We start from the raw sequence: 23,271 nt of genomic DNA, 5'->3' as shown, positions 1-23,271 counted from the left end.
TTAATTTTCTATGATTTGAACCTTTTCAGTGAGTCCCGTTTTGGATTCCGATGCTTTAATTCAAGTTTACTGTATACCTTAGACCTTCTTATTGACGATGAAGCACAGAAATTGCATCCGAATTTAATACAAAAGGCACGATGCCCACTTAAGTACAGGAGGACTGACACTCTAACTTTCTATGATTGGAACCTCTCCTGTGAGTCCAGTTTTAGATTCCGATGCTTCACGTCAGGTTTACTGTATCCCTTGGACCAGCTTATTGACGATGAAACACAGAAATTGCATCCTAATTTAATACTAAGGGCACAATGCCGACTTAAGTACAAGAAGACTGACACTCTAACTTTCTATGATTTGAACCTCCCCTGTGAGTCAAGATTTAGATTTCGATGCTTCACTAAAGGATTCCTATATACCTGGGACCTTCTTATTGACGATGAATCACAGAAATTGCATCCGAATTTAATACAAAAACCACAAAGCCGACTTAAGTGCAAGAGGACTGACACTCTAACTTTCTATGATATGATCCTCTCCTGTGAGTCCAGTTTTAGATTTCGATGCTTCACTTCAGGTTAACTGTATCCCTTGGACCTTCTTATTGACGATGAAACACAGAATTTGCATCCGAATTTAATACAAAAATCACAATGCCGACTTCAGTACAAGAGGACTGACACTCTAACTTTCTATGATTTGAACCACTCATGTAAGTCCAGTTTTAGATTCCGATGCTTCACTTCAGGTTTACTGTATCAATTGAAAATCGTATTGGCGATGAAACACAGAAATTCCATCCGAATTTAATACAAAAGGCACAATGCCGACTTAAGTACAAGAGGAATGACACTCTAACTTCCTGTGAATTGAACCTCTCCTGTGAGTCCAGTTTTAGATTCCGATGCTATTCTTCAGGTCTACTGTATACCATGGACCATCTTATTGACGATGAAATACAGAAATTGCATCCGAATTTAATACAAAAGGCACAATGCCGACTTAAGTACAAGAGGAATGACACTCTAACTTTCTATGATTTGAACCTCTCCTGTGAATCCAGATTTAGATTCCGATGCTTCACTTCAGGTTTACTGTATACCTTGGACCCGCATATTGACGATGAAATACAGAAATTGCATCCGAATTTAATACAAAAGGCACAATGCCGACTTAGGCACAAGAGGACTGACACTTAATTTTGTATGATTTGAACCTCTTCAGTGAGTCCCATTTTGGATTCCGATGCTTCACTTCAGGTTTACTGTATACCTTGGACCCTCTTATTGACGATGGAACACAGAAATTGCATCCGAATTTAATACAAAATGCACAATGCCGACTTAAGTCCAAGAGGACTGACACTCTAACTTTCTACGATTTAAACCCCTCCCGTGAGTCCAGTTTTAGATTCCGATGCTTCACTTCAGGTTTACTGTATATCTTGGACCTTCTTACTGACGATGAAGCACAGAAATTCCATCCGAATTTATTACAAAAGACACAATTCCGACTTAAGTACAAGAGGACTGACACTCTAACTTTCTATGATTTGAACCTCTCCTGTGAGTTCAGTTTTAGATTCCGAAGCTTCACTTCAGGTTTACTGTATACCTTGGACATTCATATTGACGATGAATCACAGAAATAGCATCCGAATTTAATACAAAAGGCACAATGCCGACTTAAGTACAAGAGGACTGACACTCTAACATTCTATGATTTGAACCTCTCCTGTGAGTCCAGTTTTAGATTCCGATGCTTCACTTCATGTTTACTGTATACCTTGGACCTGCTTATTGACGATGAAACACAGGAATTGCATCCGAATTTAATGCAAAAGGCATAATGCCGACTTAAGTACAGGAGGACTGACACTCTAACTTTCTATGATTTGAACGTCTCCTGCCAGCCCCGTTTTAGATTCCGATGCTTCACTTCAGGTTTACTGTATCCCTTGGACAAGCTTATCGACGATGAAACGCAGAATTTGCATCCGAATTTAACACAAAAGGCACATTGCCGACTTAAGTACAAGAGGACAGACACTCAAACTTTCTATGATTTGAACCTCTCTTGTGAGTCCAGTTTTACATTCCGATGCTTCACTAAAGGTATCCTGTATACCTTGGATCTTCTAATTGACGATGGAACACAGTAAATGCATCCGAATTTAATACAAAAGGCACAATGCCGACTTAAGTACAAGAGTACTGACACTCTAACTTTCTATGATTTGAACCTCTCATGTGAGTCCAGTTTCAGATTCCGATGCTTCACTTCAGGTTTACTGTATACCTTAGACCTTCTTATTGACGATGAAACACAGAAATTGCATTCGAATTTAATACAAAAGGCACAATGCCGACTTAAGTACAGGAGGACTGACACTCTAACTTTCTACGATTGGAACCTCTCTTGTGAGTCCAGTTTTAGATTCCGATGCTTCACTTCAGGTTTTCTGTATCCCTTGGACCAGCTTATTGACGATGAAACACAGAAATTGCATCCTGATTTAATACTAAAGGCACAATGCCAACTTAAGTACAAGAAGACTGACACTCTAACTTTCTATGATTTGAACCTCTCCTGTGAGTTCAGTTTTAGATTCCGATGCTTCACTTCAGGTTTACTGTATACCTTGGACCCTCTTATTGACTATGAAATGCAGAAATTGCATCCGAATTTAATACAAAAGGCACAATGCCGACTTAAGTACAAGAGGACTGACACTTAATTTTCTATGATTTGAACATTTCCTGTGAGTCCCGTTTTGGATTCCGATGCTTCACTTCAGGTTTACTGTATACCTTGGACCCTCTTATTGACGATGAAACACAGAAATTGCATCCGAATTTAATACAAAATGCACAATGCTGACTTAAGTCCAAGAGGACTGACACTCTAACTTTCTATGATTTAAAAACCTCCCGTGAGTCCAGTTTTAGATTCCGATGCTTCACTTCAGGTTTACTGTATACCTTTGACCTTCTTACTGACGATGAAGCACAGAAATTCCATCCGAATTTAATACAAAAGGCACAATGCCGACTTAAGTACAAGAGTACCGACATTCTAACTTTCTATGATTTAAACCTCTCCTGTGAGTCCAGTTTTAGATTCCGATGCTTCACTTCAGGTTTACTGTATCCTTCGGACCTTCTTATTGACGATGAAACACAGAAATTGCATCCGAATTTAATACAAAAGGCACAATGCCGACTTAAGTACAGGAGGAATGACACTCTAACTTTCTATTATTTGAACCTCTTCTGTCAGTCCCGTTTTAGATTCCGATGCTTCACTTCAGATTTACTGTATCCCTTGGACCCTCTTATTGACGATGAAACACAGAAATTGAATCCGAATTTAATACAAACGGCACAATGCCGAATTAAGTACAAGAGGACTGACACTCTAACTTTCTATGATTTAAAAACCTCCCGTGTGTCCAGTTTTAGATTCCAATGCTTCACTTCAGGTTTGCTTTATACCTTGGACCTTCTTATTGACGATGAAACACTGAAATCACATCCGAATTTAATACAAAAGCCACAATGCCGACTTGAGTACAAGAGGACTGACACACTAACGTTCTTTGATTTGAACCTCTCCTTTGAGTCCAGTTTTAGATTCCGATGCTTCACTTCATGTTTACTGTATCCCTTGGACCTTCTTATTGACGATGAAACACAAAAATTGCATCCGAATTTAATACAAAACGCACAAGGCGAACTTAAGTACACGAAAACTAACATTCTAACTTTCTATGATTTGAACCTCTCCTGTGAGTCCAGTTTTGGATTCCAATGCTTCACTTCAGGTTTACTGTATACCTTGGACCCGCTTACTGACGATGAAACACAGAAATTGCATCCGAATTCAATGCAACCGGCAAAATGGTGACTTAAGTACAAGTGGACTGACACTCTATATTTCTATGATTTGAACCTCTCTTGTCAGTCTAGTATTGGATTCCGATGCTTCACTTCAGGTTTACTGTATACCTTAGAACTTCTTATTGTCGATGAAACACAGAAATTGCATCCGAATTTAATACAAACGACACAATGCCGACTTAAGTACAAGAGGACTGACACTCCAACTTTCTATGATTGGAACCTCACTTGTGACTCCAGTTTTAGATTCCGATGTTTCACTTCAGGTTTACTGTATCCCTTGGACCAGCTTATTGACGATGAAACACAGAAATTGCATCCTAATTTAATACTCAAGGCACAATGCCGACTTAAGTACAAGAAGACTGACGCTCTAACTTTCTGTGATTTGAACCTCCCCTGTGAGTCAAGTTTTGGATTTCGATGCTTCACTAGAGGATTCCTGTATACCTTGGACCTTCTTATTGACGATGAAACACAGAAATTGCATCCGAATTTAATACAAAAGGCACAAAGCCGACTTAAGTACAAGAGGACTGACACTCTAACTTTCTATGATATGATCATCTCCTGTGAGTCACGTTTTAGATTCCGATGCTTCACTTCAGGTTTACTGTATCCCTTGGACCTTCTTATTGACGATGAAACACAGAATTTGTATCCAAATTTAATACAAAAGGCACAATGCCGACTTATGTACAAGAGGACTGACACTCTAACTTTCTATGATTTGAACCACTCCTGTAAGTCCACTTTTAGATTCCGATGCTTCACTTCAGGTTTACTGTATCAATTAGAAATCGTATTGGCGATGAAACACAGAAATTCCATCCGAATTTAATACAAAAGGCACAATGCCGACTTAAGTACAAGAGGACTGACATTTTAACTTTCGGTGATTTGAATCTCTCCTGTGTATCCAGTTTTAGATTCCGATGCTTCACTTCAGGTTTACTGTATCCCTTGGACCGTCTTATTGACGATGAAACACAGAAATTGCATCCGAATTTAATACAAAAGGCACAATGCCGACTTAAGTACAAGAGGAATGACACTCTAACTTTCTATGATTTGATCCTCTCCTGTGAGTGCAGATTTAGATTCCGATGCTTCACTTCAGGTTTACTGTATACCTTGGACCCTCTTACTGACGATGAAACACAGAAATTGCATCCGAATTTAATACAAAATGCACAATGCCAACTTAAGTCCAAGAGGACTGACACTCTAACTTTCTATGATTTAAACCCCTCCTGTGAGTCCAGTTTTATATTCCGATGCTTCACTTCAGGTTTACTGTATACCTTGGACCTTCTTACTGACGATGAAGCACAGAAATTCCATTCGAATTTAATACAAAAGACACAATGCCTACTTAAGTACATGAGTACTGACACGCTAAATTTCTATGATTTGAACTTCTCATGTGGGTCCAGTTTTAGATTCCGATGCTTCACTTCAGGTTTACTGTATCCCTTGGACCTTCTTATTGACGATAAAACACAGAAATTGTATCCAAATTTAATACACAAGGCACAATGCCGACTTAAGTACAAGAGGACAGACACTCAAACTTTCTAAGATTTGAACCTCTCCTGTGAGTCCAGTTTTAGATTCCGATGCTTCACTTCAGGTTTACTGTATTCTTTGGACTTTCTTATTGACGATGGAACACAGAAATTACTTCCGAATTTATTACAAAAGGCACAATGCCGACTTCAGTACAGGAGGACTGACACTCTAACTTTCTATGATTTGAACCTCTCCTGTGAGTCCAGTTTCAGATTCCAATGCTACACTTCAGGTTTACTGTATACCTTGAACCATTTTTATTGACGATGTAACACTGAAATTAGATCCGAATTTAATACAAAAGCCACAATGCCGACTTCAGTACAAGAGGACTGACACACTAACGTTCTTTGATTTGAGCCTCTCCTTTGAGTCCAGTTTTAGATTCTGATGCTTCACTTCAGGTTTGCTGTATCACTTGGACTTTCTTATTGACGATGAATTACAAACATTGCATCCGAATTTAATACAAAACGCACAAGGCCGACTTAAGTACACGAAAACTAACATTCTAACATTCTATGAATTGAACCTCTCCTGTGAGTCCAGTTTTGGATTCCGATGCTTCACTTCAGGTTTACTGTATACCTTAGACCTTCTTATTGACGATGAAACACAGAAATTGCTTACGAATTTATTACAAAAGGCACAATGCCGACTTAAGTACAAGAGGACTGACACTCTAAGCTTCTATGATTCAAACCTCTCCTGTGAGTCCAGTTTTAGTTTCCGATGCTTCACTACAGGTTTACTGTATCCCTTGGACCAGCTTATTGACGATGAAACACAGAAATTGCATCCTAATTTAATACTAAAGGCACAATGCCGACTTAAGTACAAGAAGACTGACACTCTAACTTTCTATGATTTGAACCTCCCCTGTGAGTCAAGTTTTAGATTTCGATGGTTCACTAAAGGATTCCTGTATACCTTGGACCTTCTTATTGACGATGAAACACAGAAATTGCATCCGAAATTAATACAAAAGGCACAAAGCCGACTTAAGTACAAGAGGACTGACACTCTAACTTTCTATGATATGATCCTCTCCTGTGAGTCCAGTTTTAGATTCCAATGCTTCACTTCAGGTTTACTGTATCAATTGGAAATCGTATTGGCGATGAAACACAGAAATTCCATCCGAATTTAATACAAAAGGCACAATGCCGACTTAAGTACAAGAGGACTGACACTTTAACTTTCGGTGATTTGAACCTCTCCTGTGTATCCAGTTTTAGATTCCGATGCTTCACTTCAGGTTTACTGTATCCCTTGGACCTTCTTATTGACGATGAAACACAGAAATTGCATCCGAATATAATACACAAGGCACAATGCCGACTTAAGTACAAGTGGACTGACACTCTAACTTTCTATGATTTGAACCTCTCCTGTGAGTCCAGTTTTAGATTCCGATGCTTCACTTCAGGTTTACTGTATTCTTTGGACTTTCTTATTGACGATGGAACACAGAAATTACTTCCGAATTTATTACAAAAGGCACAATGCCGACTTCAGTACAGGAGGACTGACACTCTAACTTTCTATGATTTGAACCTCTCCTGTGAGTCCAGTTTCAGATTCCAATGCTACACTTCAGGTTTACTGTATACCTTGAACCATTTTTATTGACGATGTAACACTGAAATTAGATCCGAATTTAATACAAAAGCCACAATGCCGACTTCAGTACAAGAGGACTGACACACTAACGTTCTTTGATTTGAGCCTCTCCTTTGAGTCCAGTTTTAGATTCTGATGCTTCACTTCAGGTTTGCTGTATCACTTGGACTTTCTTATTGACGATGAATTACAAACATTGCATCCGAATTTAATACAAAACGCACAAGGCCGACTTAAGTACACGAAAACTAACATTCTAACATTCTATGAATTGAACCTCTCCTGTGAGTCCAGTTTTGGATTCCGATGCTTCACTTCAGGTTTGCTGTATACCTTGGACTCTCTTATTGACTATGAAATACAGAAATTGCTTCCGAATTTAATACAAAAGGCACAATGCCGACTTAAGTACAAGAGTACTGACTCTCTAACTTTCTATGATTTGAACCTCTCATGTGGGTCCAGTTTTAGATTCCGATGCTTCACTTCAGGTTTACTGTATCCCTTGGACCTTCTTATTGACGATAAAACACAGAAATTGTATCCGAATTTAATACACAAGGCACATTGCCGACTTAAGTACAAGAGGACTGACACTCTAACTTTCTAAGATTTGAACCTCTCCTGTGAGTCCAGTTTTAGATTCCGATGCTTCACTTCAGGTTTACTGTATCCCTTGGACCTTCTTATTGACGATGAAACACAGAAATTGCATCCGAATTTAATACAAAAGGCACAATGCCGACTTAAGTACAGGAGGACTGACACTCTAACTTTCTATTATTTTAACCTCTCCTGTCAGTCCCGTTTTAGATTCCGATGCTTCACTTCAGATTTACTGTATCCCTTGGACCTTCTTATTGACGACGAAACACAGAAATTGCATCCGAATTTAATACAAAAGGCACAATGCCGAATTAAGTACAAGAGGACTGACACTCTAACTTTCTATGATTTGAACCTCTCCTGTGAGTCCAGTTTCAGATTCCAATGCTTCACTTCAGTTTTACTGTATACCTTGGACCTTCTTATTGACGATGAAACACAGAAATTACATCCGAATTTAATACAAAAGCCACAATGCCGACTTGAGTACAAGAGGAATGACACATTAACGTTCTTTGATTTGAACCTCTCCTTTGAGTCCAGTTTTAGATTCCGATGCTTCACTTCAGGTTTACTGTATCCCTTGGACATTCTTATTGACGATGAAACACAAAAATTGCATCCGAATTTAATACAAAAGGCACAATGCCGACTTAAGTACACGAAAACTGACACTCTAACTTTCTATGATTTGAACCTCTCCTGTGAGTCCAGTTTTGGATTCCGATGCTTCACTTCAGGTTTACTGTATACCTTGGACCCTCTTATTGACGATGAAACACAGAAATTGCATCCGAATTTAATACAAAAGGCACAATGCCGACCTAAGTACAAGATGACTGACATTCTAACTTTCTATGATTTAAACCCCTCCTGTGAGTCCAGTTTTAGATTCCGATGCTTCACTTCAGGTTTACTGTATATCTTGGACATTCTTACTGACGATGAAGCACAGAAATTGCATCCGAATTTATTACAAACGGCACAATTCCGACTTAAACACAAGAGGACTGGCACTCTAACTTTCTATGATTTGAACCTCTCTTGGGAGTCCAGTTTTAGATTCCGATGCTTCACTTCAGGTTTACTGTATACCTTGTACCTTCTTATTGACGATGAAACACAGAAATTCCATCCGAATTCAATACAAACGGCACAATGCCGACTTAAGTACAAGTGGACTGACACTCTATCCTTCTATGATTTGAACCTCTCCTGTGAGTCTGGTTTTGGATTCAAAATGCTTCACTTCAGGTTTACTGTATACCTTTGACCTTCTTATTGACGATGAAACATAGAAATTGCATCTGAATTTAATCCAAATGCATAATGCCGTCTTAAGTACAGTAGGACTGACACTCTAACTTTCTATGATTTGAACCTCTCTTGTGAGTCCCGTTTTAGATTCAGATGCTTCACTTCATTGGACCTTCCTATTGACGATGAAACACTGAAATCGCATCCGAATTTAATACAAAAGCCACAATGCTGACTTGAGTACAAGAGGACTGACACTCTAACTTTCTATGTTTTGAACCTCACCATTGAGTCCAGTTTTAGATTCCGATGCTTCACTTTAGATTTACTGTATCTCTTCGACCTTCTTATCGACGATGAAACACAAAAATTGCATCCGAATTTAATACAAAACGCACAATGCCGACTTAAGTACAAGTGGACTGACACTCTAAATTTCTATGATTTGAACCTCTCCTGTGAGTCCAGTTTTGGATTCCAATGTTTCACTTCAGGGTTACTGTTTACCTTAGACCTTCTTATTGACGATGAAACACAGAAATTGCATCCGAATTTAATACAAAAGGCACAATGCCGACTTAAGTACAAGAGGACTGACACACTAACTTTCCATGATTGGAACCTTTCCTGTGAGTCCGGTTTTAGATTCCGATGCTTCACTTCAGGTTTACTGTATCCCTTGGACCAGCCTATTGACGATGAAACACAGATATTGCATCCGAATTTAATACTAAAGGCACAATGCCAACTTAAGTACAAGAAGTCTGACACTCTAACTTTCTATGATTTGAACCTCTCCTGTGAGTCCAGTTTTAGATTTCGATGCTTCACTAAAGGTTTCCTGTATACCTTGGACCTACTTAGTGACAATGAAACACAGAAATTGCATCCGAATTTAACACAAAAGGCACAAAGACGACTTAAGTACAAGAGGACTGACACTCTAACTTTCTATGATATGATCCTCTCCTGTGAGTCCAGTTTTAGATTCCGATCCTTCACTTCAGGTTTACTGTTTTAATTGGAAATCGTATTGAAGATGAAACACAGAAATTCCATCCGAATTTAATGCAAAAGGCACAATGCGGACTTAAGTACAAGAGGACTGACACTCTAACGTTCTATGATTTGAACCTTTACTGTGAGTCCCGTTTTGGATTCCGATGCTTCACTTCAGGTTTACTGTATACCTTAGACCTTCTTACTGACGATGAAGCACAGAAATTCAATTCGAATTTATTAAATAAAACACAATTCCGACTTAAGTACAAGAGGACTGACACTCTAAATTTCTATGATTTGAACCTCTCCTGTGAGTTCAGTTTTGGATTCCGATGCTTCACTTCAGGTTTACTGTATACCTTGGACCTTCTTATTGACGATGAAACACAGAAATTGCATCTGAATTTAATACAAAAGGCACAATGCCGACTTAAGTACATGAGGACTGACACTCTAACTTTCTATGATTGGAACCTCTCCTGTGAGTACAGTTTTAGATTCCGATGCTTCACTTCAGTTTTACTGTATCCCTTGGCCCAGCTTATTGACGTTGAAACCCAGAAATTGCATCCGAATTTAATACAAAAGGCACAATGCCAACTTAAGTACAAAAGGACTGACACTCTAACATTCTATGATTTAAACCTCTCCTGTGAGTCCAGTTTTAGATTCCGATGCTTCACTTCAGATTTACTGTATACCTTGGACCTTCTTATTGACGATGAACCACAGAAATAGCATCCGAATTTAATACAAACGGCACAATGCCGAATGAAGTACAAGAGGACTGACACTCTAACTTTCTATGATTTGAACCTCTCCTGTGAGTCCAGTTTTAGATTCCAATGCTACACTTCAGGTTTACTGTATACCTTGGACCTTGTTATTGACGATAAAACACTGAAATTAGATCGAATTTAATACAAAAGCCACAATGCCGACTTCAGTACAAGAGGACTGACACACTAACGTTCTTTGATTTGAACCTCTCCTTTGAGTCCAGTCTTAGATTCTGATGCTTCACTTCAGGTTTACTGTATCCCTTGGACTTTCTTATTGACGATGAAACACAAAAATTGCATCCGAATTTAATACAAAACGCACAAGGCCGACTTAAGTACACGAAAACTAACATTCTAACAATCTATGATTTGAACCTCTCCTGTGAGTCCAGTTTTGGATACCGATGCTTCACTTCAGGTTTACTGTATACCTTAGACCTTCTTATTGACGATGAAACACAGAAATTGCTTACGAATTTAATACAAAAGGCACAATGCCGACTTAAGTACAAGAGGACTGACACTCTAAGCTTCTATGATTCAAACCTCTCCTGTGAGTCCAGTTTTAGTTTCCGATGCTTCACTTCAGGTTTACTGTATCCCTTGGACCAGCTTATTGACGATGAAACACAGAAATTGCATCCTAATTTAATACTAAAGGCACAATGCCGACTTAAGTACAAGAAGACTGACACTCTAATATTCTATGATTTGAACCTCCCCTGTGAGTCAAGTTTTAGATTTCGATGCTTCACTAAAGGATTCCTGTATACCTTGGACCTTCTTATTGACGATGAAACACAGAAATTGCATCCGAAATTAATACAAAAGGCACAAAGCCGAGTTAAGTACAAGAAGACTGACACTCTAACTTTCTATGATATGATCCTCTCCTGTGAGTCCACTTTTAGATTCCAATGCTTCACTTCAGGTTTACTGTATCAATTGGAAATCGTATTGGCGATGAAACACAGAAATTCCATCCGAATTTAATACAAAAGGCACAATGCCGACTTAAGTACAAGAGGACTGACACTTTAACTTTCGGTGATTTGAACCTCTCCTGTGTATCCAGTTTTAGATTCCGATGCTTCACTTCAGGTTTACTGTATCCCTTGGACCTTCTTATTGACGATGAAACACAGAAATTGCATCCGAATATAATTCAAAAGGCACAATGCCGACTTAAGTACAAGTGGACTGACACTCTAACTTTCTATGATTTGAACCTCCCCTGTGAGTCCAGTTTTAGATTCCGATGCTTCACTTCAGGTTTACTGTATCCCTTGGACCTTCTTATTGACGATAAAACACAGAAATTGTATCCGAATTTAATACACAAGGCACATTGCCGACTTAAGTACAAGAGGACTGACACTCTAACTCTCTAAGATTTGAACCTCTCCTGTGAGTCCAGTTTTAGATTCCGATGCTTCACTTCAGGTTTACTGTATCCCTTGGACCGTCTTATTGACGATGAAACACAGAAATTGCATCCGAATTTAATACAAAAGGCACAATGACGACTTAAGTACAAGAGGAATGACACACTAACTTTCTATGATTTGATCCTCTCCTGTGAGTCCAGATTTAAATTCCGATGCTTCACTTCAGGTTTGCTGTATACCTTGGACACTCTTATTGACTATGAAATACAGAAATTGCATCCGAATTTAATACAAAAGGCACAATGCCGACTTAAGTACAAGAGTACTGACTCTCTAACTTTCTATGATTTGAACCTCTCATGTGGGTCCAGTTTTAGATTCCGATGCTTCACTTCAGGTTTACTGTATCCCTTGGACATTCTTATTGACGATAAAACACAGAAATTGTATCCGAATTTAATACACAAGGCACATTGCCGACTTAAGTACAAGAGGACTGACACTCTAACTTTCTAAGATTTGAACCTCTCCAGTGAGTCCAGTTTTAGATTCCGATGCTTCACTTCAGGTTTACTGTATCCCTTGGACCTTCTTATTGACGATGAAACACAGAAATTGCATCCGAATTTAATACAAAAGGCACAATGTCGACTTAAGTACAGGAGGACTGACACTCTAACTTTCTATTATTTGAACCTCTCCTGTCAGTCCCGTTTTAGATTCCGATGCTTCACTTCAGATTTACTGTATCCCTTGGACCTTCTTATTGACGACGAAACACAGAAATTGCATCCGAATTTAATACAAAAGGCACAATGCCGAATTAAGTACAAGGGGACTGACACTCTAACTTTCTATGATTTGAACCTCTCCTGTGAGTCCAGTTTTAGATTCCAATGCTTCACTTCAGGTTTACTGTACACCTTGGACCTTCTTATTGACGATGAAACACAAAAATTGCATCCGAATTTAATACAAAACGCACAATGCCGACTTAAGTACAAGTGGACTGACACTCTAACTTTCTATTATTTGAACCTCTCCTGTCAGTCCCGTTTTAGATTCCGATGCTTCACTTCAGATTTACTGTATCCCTTGGACCTTCTTATTGACGATGAAACACAGAAATTACATCCGAATTTAATACAAAGGCCACAATGCCGACTTGAGTACAAGAGGAATGACACATTAACGTTCTTTGATTTGAACCTCTCCTTTGAGTCCAGTTTTAGATTCCGATGCTTCACTTCAGGTTTACTGTATCCCTTGGACATTCTTATTGACGATGAAACACAAAAATTGCATCCGAATTTAATACAAAACGCACAATGCCGACTTAAGTACACGAAAACTAACACTCTAACTTTCTATGATTTGAACCTCTCCTGTGAGTCCATTTTTGGATTCCGATGCTTCACTTCAGGTTTACTGTATACCTTGGACCCTCTTATTGACGATGAAACACAGAAATTGCATCCGAATTTAATACAAAAGGCACAATGCCGACCTAAGTACAAGAGGACTGACACTCTAACTTTCTATTATTTGAACCTCTCCTGTCAGTCCCGTTTTAGATTCCGATGCTTCACTTCAGATTTACTGTATCCCTTGGACCTTCTTATTGACGATGAAACACAGAAATTACATCCGAATTTAATACAAAGGCCACAATGCCGACTTGAGTACAAGAGGAATGACACATTAACGTTCTTTGATTTGAACCTCTCCTTTGAGTCCAGTTTTAGATTCCGATGCTTCACTTCAGGTTTACTGTATCCCTTGGACATTCTTATTGACGATGAAACACAAAAATTGCATCCGAATTTAATACAAAACGCACAATGCCGACTTAAGTACACGAAAACTAACACTCTAACTTTCTATGATTTGAACCTCTCCTGTGAGTCCATTTTTGGATTCCGATGCTTCACTTCAGGTTTACTGTATACCTTGGACCCTCTTATTGACGATGAAACACAGAAATTGCATCCGAATTTAATACAAAAGGCACAATGCCGACCTAAGTACAAGAGGACTGACACTCTAACTTTCTATGATTTAAACCCCTCCTGTGAGTCCAGTTTTAGATTCCGATGCTTCACTTCAGGTTTACTGTATACCTTTGACCTTCTTACTGACGATGAAGCACAGAAATTGCATCCGAATTTATTACAAACGGCACAATTCTGACTTAAACACAAGAGGACTGGCACTCTAACTTTCTATGATTTGAACCTCTCTTGGGAGTCCAGTTTTAGATTCCGATGCTTCACTTCAGGTTTACTGTATACCTTGTACCTTCTTATTGACGATGAAACACAGAAATTGCATCCGAATTCAATACAAACGGCACAATGCCGACTTAAGTACAAGTGGACTGACACTCTATCCTTCTATGATTTGAACCTCTCCTGTGAGTCCGGTTTTGGATTCAAAATGCTTCACTTCAGGTTTACTGTATACCTTTGACCTTCTTATTGACGATGAAACACAGAAATTGCATCTGAATTTAAACAAATGCATAAAGCCGTCTTAAGTACAGTAGGACTGACACTCTAACTTTCTATGATTTGAACCTCTCTTGTGAGTCCCGTTTTAGATTCAGATGCTTCACTTCATTGGACCTTCTTATTGACGATGAAACACTGAAATTGCATCCCAATTTAATACGAAAGCCACAATGCTGACTTGAGTACAAAAAGGACTGACCCTCTAACTTTCTATGATTTGAACCTCACCATTGAGTCCAGTTTTAGATTCCGATGCTTCACTTCAGATTTACTGTATCTCTTGGACCTTCTTATTGACGATGAAACACAAAAATTGCATCCGAATTTAATACAAAACGCACAATGCCGACTTAAGTACAAGTGGACTGACACTCTAACATTCTATGAACTGAACCTCTCCTGTGAGTCCAGTTTTGGGTTCCAATGTTTCACTTCAGGGTTACTGCTTACCTTAGACCTTCTTATTGACGATGAAACACAGAAATTGCATCCGAATTTAATACAAAAGGCACAATGCCGACTTAAGTACAAGAGGACTGACACACTAACTTTCCATGATTGGAACCTTTCCTGTGAGTCCGGTTTTAGATTCCGATGCTTCACTTCAGGTTTACTGTATCCCTTGGACCAGCCAATTGACGATGAAACACAGTTATTGCATCCGAATTTAATACTAAAGGCACAATGCCGACTTAAGTACAAGAAGTCTGACACTCTAACTTTCTATGATTTGAACCTCTCCTGTGAGTCCAGTTTTTGATTTCGATGCTTCACTAAAGGTTTCCTGTATACCTTGGACCTACTTAGTGACAATGAAACACAGAAATTGCATCCGAATTTAACACAAAAGGCACAAAGACGACTTAAGTACAAGAGGACTGACACTCTAACTTTCTATGATATGATCCTTTCCTGTGAGTCCAGTTTTAGATTCCGATCCTTCACTTCAGGTTTACTGTATCAATTGGAAATCGTATTGAAGATGAAACACAGAAATTCCATCCGAATTTAATGCAAAAGGCACAATGCCGACTTAAGTACAAGAGGACTGACACTCTAATGTTCTATGATTTGAACCTTTCCTGTGAGTCCCGTTTTGGATTCCGATGCTTCACTTCAGGTTTACTGTATACCTTAGACCTTCTTACTGACGATGAAGCACAGAAATTCAATTCGAATTTATTAAATAAGACACAATTCCGACTTAAGTACAAGAGGACTGACACTCTAAATTCCTATGATTTGAACCACTCCTGTGAGTTCAGTTTTGGATTCCGATGCTTCACTTCAGGTTTACTGTATACCTTGGACCTTCTTATTGACGATGAAACACAGAAATTGCATCCGAATTTAATACAAAAGGCACAATGCCGACTTAAGTACATGAGGACTGACACTCTAACTTTCTATGATTGGAACCTCTCCTGTGAGTACAGTTTTAGATTCCGATGCTTCACTTCAGGTTTACTGTATCCCTTGGCCCAGCTTATTGACGTTGAAACCCAGAAATTGCATCCGAATTTAATACAAAAGGCACAATGCCAACTTAAGTACAAAAGGACTGACACTCTAACATTCTATGATTTAAACCTCTCCTGTGAGTCCAGTTTTAGATTCCGCTGCTTCACTTCAGGTTTACTGTATACCTTTGACCTTCTTACTGACGATGAAGCACAGAAATTCCATCCGAATTTATTACAAAAGACACAATTCCGACTTAAGTACAAGGGGACTGACACTCTAACTTTCTATGATTTGAACCTCTCCTGTGAGTTCAGTTTTAGATTCCGATGCTTCACTTCAGGTTTACTGTATACCTTGGACCTTCTTATTGACGATGAGACATAGAAATTACCTCCGAATTTAATACAAAAGGCACAATGCCGACTTAAGTACAAGAGGACTGACACTCTAACTTTCTATGATTTGAACCTCTCCTGTGAGTCCAGTTTTAGATTCCGAGCTTCACTTCAGGTTTACTGTATACCTTGGACCTTCTTATTGACGATGAAACAGAGAAATTGCATCCGAATTTAATGCAAAAGGCACAATGCCGACTTAAGTACAGGAGGATGGACACTCTAACTTTCTATGATTTGAACCTCTGCTGTGAGTCCAGTTTTAGATTCCTATGCTTTACTTCAGGTTTACTGTATACCATGGACCTTCTTATTGACGATGAAACACAGAAATTACATCCGAATGTAATACAAAAGCCACAATGCCGACTTGAGTACAAGAGGACTGACACACTAACGTTCTTTGATTTGAACCTCTCCTTTGAGTCCAGTTTTAGATTCCGATGCTTCACTTCAGGTTTACTGTGTCCCTTGGACCTTCTTATTGACGATAAAACACAGAAATTGTATGCGAATTTAATACAAAAGGCACAATGCCGACTTAAGTACAAGAGGACTGACCCTCTAACTTTCTAAGACTTGAACGTCTCCTGTGAGTACAGTTTTAGATTCCGATGCTTCACTTCAGGTTTACTGTATCCCTTGGACCTTCTTATTGACGATGAAACACAGAAATAGCATCCGAATATAATACAAAAGGCACAATGCACACTTAAGTACAAGTGGACTGACACTCTAACTTTCTATGATTTAAACGTCTCCTGTGAGTATAGTTTTAGATTCCGATGCTTCACTTGAGGTTTACTGTATCCCTTGGACCTTCTTATTGACGATGAAACACATAAATTGCATCCGAATTTAATACAAAAGACACAATGCCGACTTAAGTACAAGAGGAATGACACTCTAACTTTCTATGATTAGTTCCTCTCCTGTGAGTCCAGATTTAGATTCCGATGCTTCACTTCAGGTTTACTGTATACCTTGGACCTTCTTATTGACGATGAAATACAGAAATTGCATCCGAATTTAATACAAAAGGCACAATGCCGACTTAAGTACAAGAGGACTGACACTCTAACTTTCTATGATTTGAACCTTTCCTGTGAGTCCCGTTTTCGATTCCGATGCTTCACTTCAGGTTTACTGTATACCTTGGACCTTCTTATTGACGATGAAACACAGATATTGCATCCGAATTTAATGCAAAATGCACAATGCCGACTTAAGTCCAAGAGGACCGATACTCTAACTTTCTATGATTTAAACCTCTCCTGTGAGTCCAGTTTTAGATTCCGATGCTTCACTTCAGGTTTACTGTATACCTTGGACCTTCTTACTGACGATGAAGCACAGAAATTCCATCCGAAATTATTACAAAAGACACAATTCCGACTTAAGTACAAGGGGACTGACACTCTAACTTTCTATGATTTGAACCTCTCCTGTGAGTTCAGTTTTAGATTCCGATGCTTCACTTCAGGTTTACTGTATACCTTGCACCTTCTTATTGACGATGAAACATAGAAATTGCCTCCGAATTTAATACAAAAGGCACAACGCCGACTTAAGTACAAGAGGACTGACACTCTAACTATCTATGATTTGAACCTCTCCTATGAGTCCAGTTTTAGCTTCCGATGCTTCACTTCAGGTTTACTGTATACCTTGGACCTTCTTATTGACGATGAAACAGAGAAATTGCATCCGAATTTAATGCAAAAGGCACAATGCCGACTTAAGTACAGGAGGAATGACACTCTAACTTTCTATGATTTGAACCTCTCCTGTGAGTCCAGTTTTAGATTCCTATGCTTCACTTCAGGTATACTGTATACCTTGGACCTTCTTATTGACGATGAAACACAGAAATTACATCCGAATTTAATACAAAAGCCACAATGCCGACTTGAGTACAAGAGGACTGACACACTAACGTTCTTTGATTTGAACCTCTCCTTTGAGTCCAGTTTTAGATTCCGATGCTTCACTTCAGGTTTACTGTATCCCTTGGACCATCCTATTGACGATGAAACACAAAAATTGCATCCGAATTTAATACAAAACGCACAATGCCAACTTAAGTGCAAGAAAACTGACACTCTAACTTTCTATGATTTGAACCTCTCCTGTGAGTCAAGTTTTCGATTCTGATGCTTCACTTCAGGTTTACTGTATACCTTGGACCCTCGTATTGACGATGAAACACAGAAATTGCATCCGAATTTAATACAAAAGGCACAATGTCGACTTAAGTGCAAGAGGACTGGCACTTTAACTTTCGATGATTTGAACCTCTCCTGTGAATCCAGTTTTAGATTCCGATACTTCACTTCAGGTTTACTGTATCCCTTGGACCTTCTTATTGACGATGAAACACAGAAATTGCATCCGAATTTAATACAAAAGGCACAATGCCGACTTAAGTACAAGAGGAATGACACTCTAACTTTCTATGATTGGAACCTCTCCTGTGAGTCCAGTTTTAGATTCCGATGCTTCACTTCAGGTTTTCTGTATACCTTGGACCTTCATATTGACGATGAAACACAGAAATTGCATCCGATATTAATACAAAATGCACACTGCCGACATAAGTCCAAGAGGACTGACACTCTAACTTTCTATGATTTAAACCTCTCCTGTGAGTCCAGTCTTAGATTCCGTTGCTTCACTTCAGGTTTACTGTATACCTTGGACCTTCTTACTGACGATGAAGCACAGAAATTCAATCCGAATTTATTACATAAGACACAATTCCGACTTAAGTACAAAAGGACTGACACTCTAACTTTCTATGATTTGAACCTCTCCTATGAGTCCAGTTTTAGCTTCCGATGCTTCACTTCAGGTTTACTGTATACCTTGGACCTTCTTATTGACGATGAAACAGAGAAATTGCATCCGAATTTAATACAAAAGGCACAATGCCGACTTAAGTACAAGAGGAATGACACTCTAACTTTCTATGATTTGAACCTCTCCTGTGAGTTCAGTTTTGGATTCCGATGCTTCACTTCAGGTTTACTGTATACCTTGGACCTTCTTATTGACGATGAAACACAGAATTTGCATCCGATATTAATAAAAAATGCACACTGCCAACATAAGTCCAAGAGGACTGACACTCTAACTATCTATGATTTAAACCTCTCCTGTGAGTCCAGTCTTAGATTCCGTTGCTTCACTTCAGGTTTACTGTATACCTTGGACCTTCTTACTGACGATGAAGCACAGAAATTCAATCCGAATTTATTACATAAGACACAATTCCGACTTATGTACAAGAGGACTGACACTCTAACTTTCTATGATTTGAACCTCTCCTATGAGTCCAGTTTTAGCTTCCGATGCTTCACTTCAGGTTTACTGTATACCTTGGACCTTCTTATTGACGATGAAACAGAGAAATTGCATCCGAATTTAATGCAAAAGGCACAATGCCGACTTAAGTACAGGAGGAATGACACTCTAACTTTCTATGATTTGAACCTCTCCTGTGAGTCCAGTTTTAGATTCCTATGCTTCACTTCAGGTATACTGTATACCTTGGACCTTCTTATTGACGATGAAACACAGAAATTACATCCGAATTTAATACAAAAGCCACAATGCCGACTTGAGTACAAGAGGACTGACACACTAACGTTCTTTGATTTGAACCTCTCCTTTGAGTCCAGTTTTAGATTCCGATGCTTCACTTCAGGTTTACTGTATCCCTTGGACCATCCTATTGACGATGAAACACAAAAATTGCATCCGAATTTAATACAAAACGCACAATGCCGACTTAAGTGCAAGAAAACTGACACTCTAACTTTCTATGATTTGAACCTCTCCTGTGAGTCAAGTTTTCGATTCTGATGCTTCACTTCAGGTTTACTGTATACCTTGGACCCTCGTATTGACGATGAAACACAGAAATTGCATCCGAATTTAATACAAAAGGCACAATGTCGACTTAAGTGCAAGAGGACTGGCACTTTAACTTTCGATGATTTGAACCTCTCCTGTGAATCCAGTTTTAGATTCCGATACTTCACTTCAGGTTTACTGTATCCCTTGGACCTTCTTATTGACGATGAAACACAGAAATTGCATCCGAATTTAATACAAAAGGCACAATGCCGACTTAAGTACAAGAGGAATGACACTCTAACTTTCTATGATTGGAACCTCTCCTGTGAGTCCAGTTTTAGATTCCGATGCTTCACTTCAGGTTTTCTGTATACCTTGGACCTTCATATTGACGATGAAACACAGAAATTGCATCCGATATTAATACAAAATGCACACTGCCGACATAAGTCTAAGAGGACTGACACTCTAACTTTCTATGATTTAAACCTCTCCTGTGAGTCCAGTCTTAGATTCCGTTGCTTCACTTCAGGTTTACTGTATACCTTGGACCTTCTTACTGACGATGAAGCACAGAAATTCAATCCGAATTTATTACATAAGACACAATTCCGACTTAAGTACAAAAGGACTGACTCTCTAAATTTCTATGATTTGAACCTCTCCTGTGAGTTCAGTTTTGGATTCCGATGCTTCACTTCAGGTTTACTGTATACCTTGGACCTTCTTATTGACGATGAAACACAGAAATTGCATCCGTATTTAATACAAAAGGCACAATGCCGACTTAAGTACAAGAGGACTGACACTCTAATTTTCTATGATTTGAACCTATCCTGTGAGTCCAGTTTTAGATTCCGATGCTTCACTAAAGGTTTTCTGAATACCTTGGACCTTCTTATTGAGGATGAAACACAGAAATTGCATCCGAATTTAATACAAAAGGCACAATGCCGTTTTAAGTACAAGAGGACTGACACTCTAACTTTCTATGATATGAGCCTCTCCTATGAGTCCAGTTTTAGCTTCCGATGCTTCACTTCAGGTTTACTGTATACCTTGGACCTTCTTATTGACGATGAAACAGAGAAATTGCATCTGAATTTAATGCAAAAGGCACAATGCCGACTTAAGTACAGGAGGACTGACACTGTAACTTTCTATGATTTGAACCTCTCCTGTGAGTCCAGTTTTAGATTCCTATGCTTCACTTCAGGTATACTGTATACCTTGGACCTTCTTATTGACGATGAAACACAGAAATTACATCCGAATTTAATACAAAAGCCACAATGCCGACTTGAGTACAAGAGGACTGACACACTACCGTTCTTTCATTTGAACCTCTCCTTTGAGTCCAGTTTTAGATTCCGATGCTTCACTTCAGGTTTACTGTATCCCTTGGACCATCCTATTGACAATGAAACACAAAACTTGCATCCGAATTTAATACAAAACGCACAATGCCGACTTAAGTACAAGAAAACTGACACTCTAACTTTCTATGATTTGAACCTCTCCTGTGAGTCCAGTTTTCGATTCTGATGCTTCACTTCAGGTTTACTGTATACCTTGGACCCTCGTATTGACGATGAAACACAGAAATTGCATCCGAATTTAATACAAAAGGCACAATGCCGACTTAAGTGCAAGAGGACTGACACTTTAACTTTCGATGATTTGAACCTCTCCTGTGAATCCAGTTTTAGATTCCGATGCTTCACTTCAGGTTTACTGTATCCCTTGGACCTTCTTATTGACGATGAAACAGAGAAATTACATCCGAATTTAATGCAAAAGGCACAATGCCGACTTAAGTACAGGAGGAATGACACTCTAACATTCTATGATTTGAACCTCTCCTGTGAGTCCAGTTTTAGATTCCTATGCTTCACTTCAGGTATACTGTATACCTTGGACCTTCTTATTAACGATAAAACACAGAAATTGCATCCGAATTTAATACCAAAGGCACAATGCCGACTTAAGTACAAGAGGACTGACACTTTAACTTTCTAAGATTTGAACGTCTCCTGTGAGTACAGTATTAGATTCCGATGCTTCACTTCAGGTTTACTGTATCCCTTGGACCTTCTTATTAACGATAAAACACAGAAATTGCATCCGAATTTAATACCAAAGGCACAATGCCGACTTAAGTACAAGAGGACTGACACTATAACTTTCTAAGATTTGAACGTCTCCTGTGAGTACAGTTTTAGATTCCGATACTTCACTTCAGGTTTACTGTATCCCTTGGACCTTCTTATTGACGATGAAACACAGAAATTGCATCCGAATTTAATACAAAAGGCACAATGCCGACTTAAGTACAAGAGGAATGACACTCTAACTTTCTATGATTGGAACCTCTCCTGTGAGTCCAGTTTTAGATTCCGATGCTTCACTTCAGGTTTTCTGTATACCTTGGACCTTCATATTGACGATGAAACACAGAAATTGCATCCGATATTAATACAAAATGCACACTGCCAACATAAGTCCAAGAGGACTGACACTCTAACTTTCTATGATTTAAACCTCTCCTGTGAGTCCAGTCTTAGATTCCGTTGCTTCACTTCAGGTTTACTGTATACCTTGGACCTTCTTACTGACGATGAAGCACAGAAATTCAATCCGAATTTATTACATAAGACACAATTCCGACTTAAGTACAAAAGGACTGACTCTCTAAATTTCTATGATTTGAACCTCTCCTGTGAGTTCAGTTTTGGATTCCGATGCTTCACTTCAGGTTTACTGTATACCTTGGACCTTCTTATTGACGATGAAACACAGAAATTGCATCCGTATTTAATACAAAAGGCACAATGCCGACTTAAGTACAAGAGGACTGACACTCTAACTTTCTATGATTTGAACCTCTCCTGTGAATCCAGTTTTAGATTCCGATG

This window comes from Schistocerca americana, chromosome 3, assembly GCF_021461395.2.
Source record: "Schistocerca americana isolate TAMUIC-IGC-003095 chromosome 3, iqSchAmer2.1, whole genome shotgun sequence".
Taxonomy (NCBI): domain Eukaryota; kingdom Metazoa; phylum Arthropoda; class Insecta; order Orthoptera; family Acrididae; genus Schistocerca; species Schistocerca americana.
This window is presented reverse-complemented; position numbering follows the sequence as displayed.